The 12,881-nt window shown below is 41.5% G+C and overlaps 1 protein-coding gene across 10 annotated transcripts in view; it reads left to right on the top strand.

Annotated features, from left to right (window-relative positions):
* Positions 1-12,881, top strand: part of LOC106584141 (carboxyl-terminal PDZ ligand of neuronal nitric oxide synthase protein) — a 241,671-nt gene that overhangs the window by 18,444 nt on the left and 210,346 nt on the right. For 8 of the 10 annotated variants that reach the window (XR_006761501.1, XR_006761502.1, XR_006761499.1 and 5 more), the window contains one exon: positions 4,846-7,069. The exons of the other annotated variants lie outside the window; for them this stretch is intronic. The gene's annotated coding sequence lies outside the window, so the exon portion shown is untranslated. Of the gene's footprint in view, positions 1-4,845; positions 7,070-12,881 lie in introns of those variants that run through there. 10 annotated transcript variants of the gene reach the window in all.

The following is a 12,881-nucleotide window of genomic DNA, read 5'->3' on the forward strand; positions in this document are numbered from 1 at the left end:
ACTTTGGTGTGAAAAGTGCAGCTCAATCCCAGAACAGCAGCAAAGGACCTTGTGAAGATGCTGGAGGAAACAGGTAGAAAAATATATATATCCACAGTTTAACGAGTTCTATATCGACAACCTGAAAGGCCGCTCAGCAACAAAGAAGCCACTGCTCCAAAACCGCAATAAAAAAGCCAGACTACGGTTTGCAACTGCACATGGGGACAAAGATTGTACTTTTTGGAGAAATGTCTTCTGATCTGATGAAACAAAAATAGAACTGTTTGGCAATCATGACCATCAGTATGTTTGAAGGGGGAGGCTTGCAAGCCGAAGAACACCATACCAACCGTGAAGCACGGGGGTGCTTTGCTGCAGGAGGGACTGGTGTACTTCACAAAATAGATGGCTTCATGAGGATGGAAAATTACTTGGATATATTGAAGCAACATCTCAAGACATCAGTCAGGAAGGGAAAGCTTGGTTGCAAATGGGTCTTCCAAATGGACAATGACCCCCAAGCATACTTCCAAAGTTGTGGCAAAATGGCTTAAGGACAACAAAGTCAAGTATTGGAGTGGCCATCACAAAGCCCTGACCTCAATCCTATAGAACATTTTTGGGCAGAACTGAAAAAGCGTGTGCGAGCAAGGAGGCCTACAAACCTGACTCAATTACACCAGCTCTGTCAGGAGGAATGGGCCAAAATTCACCAACTTATCGTGTGAAGCTTGTGGAAGGCTACCCGAAACGTTTGACCCAAGTTAAACTATTCCATTAGTTTTTATTTTTCAACCGTTAGTGGTTACCTTCAGACGAGTCCCGTTACACTTGTGGGGGTCGTAGAGCGAAACGGAGAACACCATCGTGTTCGTGAGAATCTCCCCTTTCGACAATTCATTTTAGAATTTTTTTTCTTATGTAACTTAGATTGACGCAAATCGACTCTAGGTGGTTATTCTCCAGGTCTAGCAAATGGTTTAACTTGTTCAGATAAAAATTAAAGGACCAGCACTCACTTGATATTTGCAGTTAAAGCTTTATTTTCTTAATTTTATAGTAGTAAAATGTCTTAATACACTACATGGACATTTCAGTTTGTGCCTTCCTCAGTGCATGTGTCCAGTTCTTACACTTGCTTCCTGGCCCCAACATGACCAGATGTTTGATGGTTAGTAAGTGCTATTGGTAGGTTGAGTAGCAGGCAGCAAGGTTTCTATGAGCAGCCCTCTTCCTGTAGAAAGGTGATCTTCTCCTTGTGCATTTCCTTTATTTTCTACACTGCTACACTGAGTGACCATCTTCATAGATTAAACTAGATACATGGGGTGTATTTTCAGTTAGCGTTAGGCAAGTTTGACTTATGGGGTCTGACATGCTGACTAGACCGGCATGCACACGCGTGTGTCCGTCATCGCGCGCGTCTTGATTTTGTCCATCCACACCAGGCACGATCAGGACACGTATGTTGAAATATCAAAATGAACTCTTAACCAACTATATTAATTTGTGGACAGGTCGTAGCATTCATGGACTTTTAGCTAGCTAGCTTGCTGTTGCTAGCAATTTTTTTTCCTTGGATATAAACATTGGGTTGTTATTTTACCTGATATTTAATAAGCTTACGTATCGGCCTCACGGCCTTCGTCAGAGCTTTTGGTGGTTGGACGTGTTTAATGCGTTTTATTTATACACTTTTGTGGTGTTTTTGAAATGCATATTGTTATGTTTGGTAGCACTTATTTATTATTTTCCTTTGCTTCCAACCCCTTTCCATGCGTGGAACGGATGTGGGTGGGGCTAGGTCTACATAGGGGTGCTGATTTAAAAAAAAACTCACAAAAGCTCTGACGAAGGCCGTGAGGCCGATTCGTAAGCTTATTAAATATCAGTGATACTATCAAGAGCAGTGTGCGGTTTCCTTTTTCCTTCATCTTGTTCAACTGTTGCCATGCACCTGCAAAAAGATTGCTCAGATGTGCGAGTGCCTTTTGAATTTTGTTGTTATTTTACCTGAAATGCACAAGGTCCTTTTTTTGGGATCTTTGTAGAATGTTCTCTACTCTGTCAATTAATCCACAGATAAAAGGAGAAATGTAGTTTGTTTCTAGTAATGTCTTCTTCTGTGGACGCTCCTAAAAACCAATGAGGAGATGGGAGAGGCGGGACTTGCAGCGCATCAAGCGTAAAAAATAAAATCAAGTTCTATTTTAGCGCCTGGCTACGCTTACGCTCGTGAGCAGTTTGGATGAAATTAGCCAATGTGATTTTATAGGATATTTATTTTGATCAGGATATTTTCTACCTGCAAGCTGCAATGTTTTTATTTGTTGGCTTTTTTTTACATAGTTGGCAATATAAGTTTCTCTTTGTATCATTTTCATTTAGATTTGTATAGAATTTGGATTAACCACTTGACAATGACTGAGATATGAAGATGTTATTATACATTTTAAAATGAAACTGTTTCATGAAAATGTGCATATGAAAACCATAACTGGCACGCAGATCGGTATAAATGGTAAGATAAATTGGCATTCCACATGCGAAAGGTTGCCGACTCCTTGTGTAAACCTATTACTGGCAACTTCAGGAGGGTTTGACAGAATCCTGAAGCTTGCACTAGTGAACTTGCAACATTGAATAAAATATTCTGGGCCCTCAAAGTTTCCCACGCCAGTTATCTCAGGACAGACACAGCTGTAGGGATAAGAAGCAGTACTTGACTTGGGCAGGAGCTCACTGGAGCTGAGTACCTGCACCTCAAATGTTCTACTGCTTGAGCTCCTATTCCTCTTCTAGAATATTAGCTCAAAAGTATTGTGGAGCTCCTGCACCTACATATAAACAGTATCAGCACCCACAATGAGTACCGGAACGTATTTCAGTCCAAGTCAAGCACTGATAAGAAGTAAATCAGGTAGGCCTATTTTATGACGTTTCCATTGGATCAGAGCATGACATTTTTCCCTTTCAAGCTGAGTGGTTATCGAAAAGGAGAGAGATATATTTCAAATACATTGAGGAACTATTGTAATTCTCAATGGATGTAAAAACAGACTTAGGGTTAGGTGAAGAACATTACTTTGAGTAGCTCCACGGGTCATTAGTGGTGGTGCATTAAGCCAATCACAAACACTATCAGATCCCCAAATGGACACATTTATATGCCTACATTTGCACGCAGACCAGGTAGCCTATAGGCCTACTTCTATGCTTGCACGTCCTTACTCAACATTGACAGGAGCGCTACAAACAAAAGACGGTGACTAAATTGTCAAAACTCGTTTCTCACAAGTGTAGCATTGTTTGCAGAGTGCACAACATATGTGTCCACTCCAATAATGAAAACGCGAAGACTGGAATAATAATATTGAATGCTTTAAAATAAATTACCATAATCAAAGTAACAAACATTGTAGATTAGGAATTAACAGTAAATGTACTACTGGTGATATGTGTAATGGGGAATTGATATACACGAACAATCAAACTCAAAATATTCACACAATGAAGTTATGAAACAATGAATGTGCACAAATTGGCGGGAGAGAGCGCATTCTGGAGAGAGAAGTGCATTGTGCATCTGAGCGCATGGTCAATCTGTTGTCTGCATTGGCCATGTAGCATTTATGGTGATATGGCCTCAGCAGAAGTCAGGGCATTCATACTTATTGTACTTCGCAGTGCAGAGCCTAGTGGTTAGAGCATTGGGTCAGTAACCAAAAGGTTGCTGGATCAAATCCCCGAGCTGACAAGGTAAAAATCTGTCGTTCTGCCCCCGACCAAGGCTGTTAACACACTGTTCCCTGGGCGCTGAAGACATGGATGTCGATTATGGCAGCCCCCTGCCCTCCTCTGATTCAGAGGTTAAATGTGGAAAATGCATTCAGTTGTACTATTGACTAGGTATCCCCCTTTCCCTGCTGTCAAGGAAGAGAGTTTGTGTTAATACAGGATGTACCATCCCCACCAACCGTCAACAGATCATGTCAATGCGGAGCTATACAGAGCCCTCCGCATTGTTAAAACATTTGGGTGGCGCATGGAAATAAGCTCGATTTGGCCTCTGCATGCCTCTGGAGGCGCTGCAATTGCATCACACCCTCCATATGGAGCCACATTTTTGGATCAAGCATAAATTGGCTTTTAGTCTAGGCCTCCACAATGGATTCGTTCACTGTGATGGACGCAAAAATATATGGTGTGTGTGTGTGTGTGTGTGTGTGTGTGTGTGTATATGCCCATCTCAGTGAACAAATCCATTGTGAGGCCTGAGATGGGCCTCCAGAGGCCAAATCGAGCTTATTTCCATGCGCCACCCAAATGTTTTTATATATATATATTTATTTTTTGTTACTGCTCAACTAAAACAATCTCGGTCGACCAACAGCCTAACGACCAAACAATCGACCAGTCGACTAATTGGGGTCAGCCCTAAAGTACACCAACAGTCAGTGACAATCATTTGTCCCAAGGGGTGACCGTCTTTCCCGGTAAAGGTTCTGCTGAGCTCCTGCTCCCAGTCTGCTTGCTTTCTGACCAATACAGCATTCTTTCTCTCATTACCTTTGTGTGTAGGTGACATGATTTCTGTTATGTCCCGATTCTCTACATCGGGCTCAGCTCGAGGCCCAAATTAGGAATGAACTGTCCTCCAACAACCAACATTAGGAAGAAATAGTATCATATGAGATTAGAAATGTATTAACTTGTGACCCACCTCTGACATAACCAGGTCACACTTTGGGTCCTGAAACCCTGCTCTACCTCCCTAAGTGTGCACCAATGGCACCAATGGCACAATATCCTTAAGAACCCCAATAATAGTATTTAACTAATTAAGAACTCTTTGTTTTACAGGTTGCAGAGAGGGTTGAAGAGGAGGTTGTGGAGGAGTGAGCCTTTGACTCCCCTGTACCATAGACGGTGGTCAGACAAGACAATTATGAAATCCGTGTGTGCCAATCAGATTGCAGAGATGTCTGAATTGTTAGGAAAAATTATAAATGTGTTAACTGTTAATATATTTTATTTCGTAAGATTTTATTACTTTTTTTCAAACAATACAAAATATGCACATACCAACGACAGCATACAGACGCACACAAACATCAATGACATAACACCTGGCCAGACCCACCTGCTCACACCCCATCCATCTTCAGCGCCCGCATCACTCTCCGCCACATGGCCTCAAACTGTACCATTTTGTTTTACTCTGTCACCAACGCATTTTCAACATTTTAGATAATATAGTATTTGTCTTTTGCATTTTGTTAGTGATGGAGGATTGGTTGATTTCCAGTTAAGTGTGCATTTTTTTCAAGATGATTGATATGCCATGTCTTGAAATATGCAGACAGACGAATTAAACTTACATTTACATTGTGACACTTCTGACAGACAACTTTCTAACTCTGCTCATAACTTTTGGACTTAGTAGCATTCGCAGAAGGCATGGGTTATTCTTAGTTTTACGCATAAGACATGACTCCGCCGTTGTGCTGTAGTATGTGATTTTTCTCTTGTATAATACATTCTATACATTAGTTTATACTGGATTAAGTGTACATTTTTGTTATTGGTGTCGCTATACCGGGAGGTTGAGATAATGTATGCTAATGTAATTAGCATGACATTGTAAGTAACAGCAAACTTTCCAGGACATAGCCATTTCTTATATGGGCAGAAAGCGTAAATTCTTGTTAATCTAACTTCACTGTCCAATTTACAGTAGCTATTACAGTGAAAAAATAGCATGCTATTGTTTGAGGAGAGTGCACAACAACAAAAAACTTTTATCACGGAACTGGTTTGATATATTCCCCTCTGAAGGTAAATAATGTACTTACATTCAGTAGTCTTGCTCTGATTTGTCATCCTGAGGGTCACAGAGATAAAATGTAGCATAGTTTTGTTTGATTAAATCCATTTTTATATTCAAATGTAGGAACTGGGTTCTACAGTTTGAACCCCTGCTGTCTCTGGCTCCACACCCACCCTGCCTGGCCAACTAGATGTGTAAAAGTTAGTGTATAAGCTAATGATCCATCACGTATGACATTCCTGGGAGTGTATAAACCTAGATTTTGCATTATCATATCATTTTGTATGTTCTCTATAGTTATGTATTTGAAAATGTATCGATTGACCAATTCGGCACATTTGTGCATACTTGCAATGCTTCACTGGATCAATCTGAAACTTTGCAAACACACTACTGTGTGTATAGAAAACACATTTTTTGTTGTTGTATTATCTTACCAGATCTAATGTGTTATTCTCCTACATTAATTTCAAATTTCCACAAACTTCAAAGTGTTTCCTTGCAAATGGTATTAAGAATATGCACAGTCCCCAAATCCAGAACAAATTCAAGAAAGCGTACAGTATTATATAGAGGCCTTATTGCATGGAACTTCCTTCCATCTCATATTGCTCAAATAAACGGCAATCCTGGATTCAAAAAGCAGAGAAAGCAACACCTCACGGCACAACGCCTCTCCTCTATTTGACCTAAATAGTTTGTGTATGCATTGATATGTAGGCTACGTGTGTCTTTTAAAATGTATTTATGTAGTTCTGTTCTTGTCTATTGATGTTCTGTATTATGTCATTCTGTATTATGTTTTGTGTGGACCCCAGGAAGAGTAGCTACTGCTTTTGCAACAGCTAATGGGGATCCTAATAAAATAGCAAAAAATGCCAAATATCCTTGCTTCAGGTCCTGAGCTACAGGCAGTTAGATTTGGGTATGTTATTTTAGGCGAAAATTGAAAAAGGGTTCGATCCTTCGTTAGTGATGTTCCAACATTCCCTCCATCATGTGCCAATATCACTTATTTTTAAGTCTTGGAGGGCTTAAAACTTTCCATTTGATTCTGAGTTGTATTTGCCCATATAAAGTCAGTTATGACTGAGTATACTGTACTATAAAAAAATGTCTTCAGTGGGGTAATTGGTATTACTGAGAATAAATATAAGAACAAATTGTTTATATTTAATTGTGCCAGCCTGTGTGTGTGTGCTAATCTGATTGCAGATTTCTCCGAACCCATTTTATAAAACAAATTGATAACAGAAATTATAATTGTGTTAATTGTTCACATTTAACTGTGTAATCCTGTGTGTGTGTGTGTGTGTGTGTGTGTGTGTGTGTGTGTGTGTGTGTGTTTCCAACTTTGTAACCTTCAGAGAATGTTCCCCGCTACCTTCATACAACCAAAAGAGAACTTTCAAAGAGTATTAAGAAAACCGTCCATTTCAACCTTTTGGGGAACATTGGTGCAACATTAATGGAACGCTCCCCCAACTTCAGTGAACATTTCCAGTACCAACATTTGTTATCTGGGAAGTGTCCTTTTTGTCTTGTAAATTCACATTTGGAAGGTGCATTGAAACAATTAGCTAGCATGTGATTGTATCATTTCTAGAACAGCCAGCTAGCTAACAAGCTAAATGAATAATGCACTGAAATTAGCTACTCTCGAGGGGTTCACTATGGTAGCTAGCTATGGCTATTCTCAAGAACAAGCAAGCCACTATCTGAGAAGCATGGCTGACTGATCGAGCATTGTACTCAATGCATTGTTAATGAGCGCTGATTTAATCAAAAGTGCATTACAGTGGCTTGGAAATACAATTATATTGCAAAAGGAGGTAAACAGTAGGAAAAGCTTTTATCATAATTTTTGTCACCAGATTGATGTTAGATGTAGTATAATGTTACCTAGCTATCTAGCTAAGATTGAGGGAAGACCACTGGATTTTAGCTAGCTAATGTTAGCATTGCTACGTCATTTTGACGAACTTTGCTAGCTAATGACAACATTGCCATCCGTTTGATGACATGAAAATGACGGCGAAGTTGTTTCCTACTAAACATTTGTCTACTTTAACAATGTCCTCATATTTCCAGGCCACTATAATGTTATTTAGATGAAACAGTCGTTAGCCTTCATCTAGCCTCTCCCGAGTCTCCAAAAACCTGATGATCAGGTTTTCAGGGGAAATGGAAAGACAGCCTGTGACGCAACATCTGGTTTTGGACGTTAGCAAGGCGACACTCCATCTTAACTCCTCCACATTTGCTGGATTGTTTGAACACTGCAGAAGAGAACCACCCCCGACCAGTTTATTTTCTTCTCGTCAAGACCAGTATCTACAGGGTATCTACAGTACATACAAATTTACCGGACTAATCATATTTCATTCATGTACAGGGTCCACTTTGACCCAAGAAAACAATCCAGACTAAGAATTTGCTGATGGTAACCTCATAATGAATACTAAACTCAGCAAAAAAAGAAATGACCTCTCACTGTCAATTGTGTTTATTTTCAGCAAACTTAACGTGCAAATATATGTATGAACATAAGATTCAACAACTGAGACATAAACTGAACAAGTTCCACAGACATGTGACTAACAGAAATGGAATAATGTGTCCCTGAACAAAGGGGGGGGTTCAAAATCAAAAGTAACAGTCAGTATCTGGTGTGGCCACCAGCTGCATTAAGTACTGCAGTGCATCTCCTCCTCATCGACTGCACCAGATTTGCTAGTACTTGCTGTGAGATATTACCCCACTCTTCCACCAAGGCACCTGCAAGTTCCTGGACATTTCTGGGGGGAATGGCCCTAGCCCTCACTTTCCGATCCAACAGGTCCCAGACGTGCTCAATGGGATTGAGATCCGGGCTCTTTGCTGGCCATGGCAGAACACTGACATTCCTGTCTTGCAGAAAATCACGCACAGAACGAGCAGTATGGCTGGTGGCATTGTCATGCTGGAGGGTCATGTCAGGATGAGCCTGCAGGAAGGGTACCACATGAGGGAGGAGGATGTCTTGCCTGTAATGCACAGCTTTGAGATTGCCTGCAATGACAACAAGCTCAGTCTGATGATGCTGTGACACACCGCCCCAGACCATGACGGACCCTCCACCTCCAAATCGATCCCACTCCAAAGTACAGGCCTCGGTGTCACGCTCATTCCCTCGACGAGAAACACGAATCTGACCATCACCCCTGGTGAGACAAAACTGTGACTCGTCAGTGAAGAGCACTTTTTGACAGTCCTGTCTGGTCCAGCAACGGTGGGTTTGTGCCCATAGGCGACGTTGTTGCCGGTGATGTCTGGTGAGGACCTGCCTTACAACAGGCCTACAAGCCCTCAGTCCAGCCTCTCTCAGCCTATTGTGGACAGTCTGAGCACTGATGGTGGGATTGTGCGTTCCTGGTATAACTCAGTCAGTTGTTGTTGCCATCCTGCACCTGTCCCGCAGGTGTGATGTTCGGATGTACCGATCCTGTGCATGTGTTGTTACATGTGGTCTGCCACTTCGAGGACGATCAGCTGTCTGTCCTGTCTCCCTGTAGCGCTGTCTTTGGCGTCTCACAGTACGGACATTGCAATTTATTGCCCTGGCCACATCTGCAGTCCTCATGCCTCCTTGCAGCATGCCTAAGGCACGTTCATGCAGATGAGCACAGACCCTGGGCATCTTTCTTTTGGTGTTTTTCAGAGTCAGTAGAAAGGCCTCTTAGTGTCCTAAGTTTTCATAACTGTGACCTTAATTGCCTACCGTCAGTAAGCTGTTCCTGTCTTAACGACCGTTCCACAGTTACTTGTTTATTAATTGTTTATGGTTCATTGAACAAGCATGGGAAACAGTGTTTAAACCATTTACAATGAAGATCTGTGAAGTTATTTGGATTTTTACAAATTATCTTGAAAGACAGGGTCCTGAAAAAGGGATGTTTATTTTTTTGCTGAGTTTAGTATTATATGACAGAGTGGACCTGATCCTAGATCAGCACTCTTACTCTGATGGCGAATTCTCTCTCTCCCTTATCTTGACCCCCTGGTCTATGATTTGAAGTTTCTTTTTAAATTACAAGATTAAACCCACAGGAACTTGTTTGTTAGCTAGTACCAATAGTCATCAATCACTAATACATATCTGGATGGTAGTCTGTCTAGACAGACAGGTTAACACCCACAATGTGCCAATATTCCAGCAATGTACCTGTTGAACAAAGAATGAGGCAGCGCTCTGTTGTTTTAGCAAGTTTTGAAAGTGTCTGAAAAAGTGTTCTATTGGAAAAGTTTTGTTACTAGCTAATTTCCTTTTTGATTTTGTATCCTGCGACGCGGTTGGCATCTGTTGCTGGGACCACTGCTATCTGTCCAGGGATCCTGCCGACCGAGGGTCTGATGATGACCTGCTTGGTGTAGCAGCCATTGTTAGCTGCCTATCGAGCTAGTGGGGTTTCCTTGAGGGCTTCAACGCAGCCCGCGACGCGGTTAGCCCTTGTGGCTGGCACCGTGGATTGTCTTGAGCTTGTGACTGTCTAGATCTCTACTGTTTGTTGCTGTTTCCATATTCCCTCCGACCTGCCCTGTCAGGAGTTGCGGAGAGTAACAGTCAGTGGGTGTACCATTGAGGACGATGGTCTCTCTATAGCACAGGTGGAAGGATCTTTTAAACAAACAAAGACAATTCTACAAGCAGTTGCAACAACAACAAAATAGCTTCAAGTGTTGTGTACTGATACTGGTAGAGTCAACTAATAAAAGAATGGATGACCGGTCCAAAAACTGAAGAACAGTTTAAAGTTCTCCCAGGGTCATGAGTTTAAACAGGAAAATGGCAAGATGACGACAATCTGTAAGTCATTGAAAGAGGACATTCGTTTTTTTTATATGAATCCATGATAACAATGACAGAGAAATCAGATTATCTTGAGGGACAATCAAGGTGGGACAACATTGTTGTCGATAGAATTGCAGAATCTCCACATGAGACCTGGATGGAGTCTGAGGACATAGTGAGAGAAACGATCTCGGAGAAACTGGAGATGGACCACAGGAAGATTGAGTTGAATCGTGCCCACAGGACTGGAAAACCCACCACCGGCCCAGGTGACAGGCCCAGGCCAACAATCGTCAAATTCCTGAGGTTCAAGGACAAGGTAGAAAGAGCCAAGAACTTGAGGGGAATGTACATATTCCTCAGCAAGGACTATCCTGAAGCTGTGCGCCAGAAGAGAAAATAACTTATCCCGGCCATGAAAGCTGCCAGAGCGCGTGGGGACATTTGCTTACATCCGATATGACAGGCACATTGTCCACCCTCCCTCCCAAAAGCCTGGAAGGGATGAGAAAGCCAAGCCTATGGGTTTGTAACTTCAGCCCTCACACACACTTACACACACCAACTCATTAATGGACTGCTAACTGTGTTTTTTTTTCTCTTGCTTTGTTTGTTATTTTCAATATTATGTCTGAGAAGCTACCCAGGAAAGAGCTAAACATAGCCCATGTTAATATATGTATCCTTAGAAACAAGGATCATGAAATCAGTAACTTGCTAACGTCAGATAACATTAATATTTTAGCCATTTCTGAGATTCACTTAGATAATTCCTTTGATACAATAGTAGCAATACAAGGATATAACATATATAGAAGAGACAGGACTGCTTATGGGGGAGGTGTTGCTATATATATTAATAGTCAAATCCCAGTAATGCTTAGAGAAGTGTTATTGAAGAAATGTGGCTGCAGTTTCACCTGCCTCGTCTAAAGCCTATTATTTTGGGGTGTTGCTATAAGCCACCAACCGCTAACAGTCAGTATCTAAAATAATGTGTATGAAATGCTTGATAGTGTACAGTTGAAGTTGGAAGTTTAAATACACCTTAGCCAAATACATTTAAACTCAGTTTTTCACAATTCCTGACATTTAATCAGAGTAAAAATTCCCTGTCTTAGGTCAGTTAGGATCACAACTTTATTTTAAGAATGTGAAATGCCAGAATAATAGTAGGGAGTGATTTATTTCAGCATTTATTTATTTCATCACATTCCAAGTGGGTCAGAAGTTTACATACACTCAATTAGTATTTGGTAGCATTGCTTTTAAATTGTTTAACTTGGGTCCGGTGTGGCTCAGTTGGTAGAGCATGGTGTTTGCAACGCCAGCGTTGTGGGTTCGATTCCCACGGGGGACCAGTACGGGGGAAAAAATGTATGAAATGTATGCATTCACTACTGTAAGTCGCTCTGGATAAGAGCGTCTGCTAAATGACTAAAATGTAAATGTTTCGGGTAGCCTTCCACAAGCTTCCCCAAAAAGTTGAGTGAATTTTGGCCCATTCCTTCTGACAGAGCTGGTGTAACTGAGTCAGGTTTATAGGCCTCCTTGCACGCACAAGCTTTTTCAGTTCTGCCCACAAATGTTCTATGGGATTGAGGTCAGGACTTTGTGATGGCCACTCCAATACTTGACTTTGTTGTCCTTAAGCCATTTTGCCACAACTTTGGAAGTATGCTTGGGGTCATTGTCCATTTGGAAGACCAAGCTTTAACTTCCTGACTGATGTCTTGAGATGTTGCTTCAATATATCCACATCATTTTCCATCCTCATGATGCCATCTATTTTGTGAAGTGCACCAGTCCCTCCTGCAGCAAAGCACCCCCACAACATGATGCTGCCACCCCCGTGCTTCACGGTTGGGATGGTGTTCTTCGGCTTGCAAGCCTCCCCCTTTTTCATCCAAACATAACGATGGTCATTATGGCCAAACAGTTCTATTTTTGTTTCATCAGACCAGAGGACATTTCTCCAAAAAGTATTACCTTTGTCCCCATGTGCAATTGCAAACCGTAGTCTGGCTTTTTTATGGCAGTTTTGGAGCAGTGGCTTCTTCCTTGCTGAGCTGCCTTTCATGTTATGTCGATATAGGACTCGTTTTACTGTGGATATAGATACTTTTGTACCTGTTTCCTCCAGCATCTTCACAAGGTCATTTGCTGTTGTTCTGATTTGCACTTTTCGCACCAAAGTACGTTCATCTCTAGGAGACAGAACGTGTCTCCTTCCTGAGC

This window comes from Salmo salar, chromosome ssa23, assembly GCF_905237065.1.
Source record: "Salmo salar chromosome ssa23, Ssal_v3.1, whole genome shotgun sequence".
Taxonomy (NCBI): Eukaryota; Metazoa; Chordata; class Actinopteri; order Salmoniformes; family Salmonidae; genus Salmo; species Salmo salar.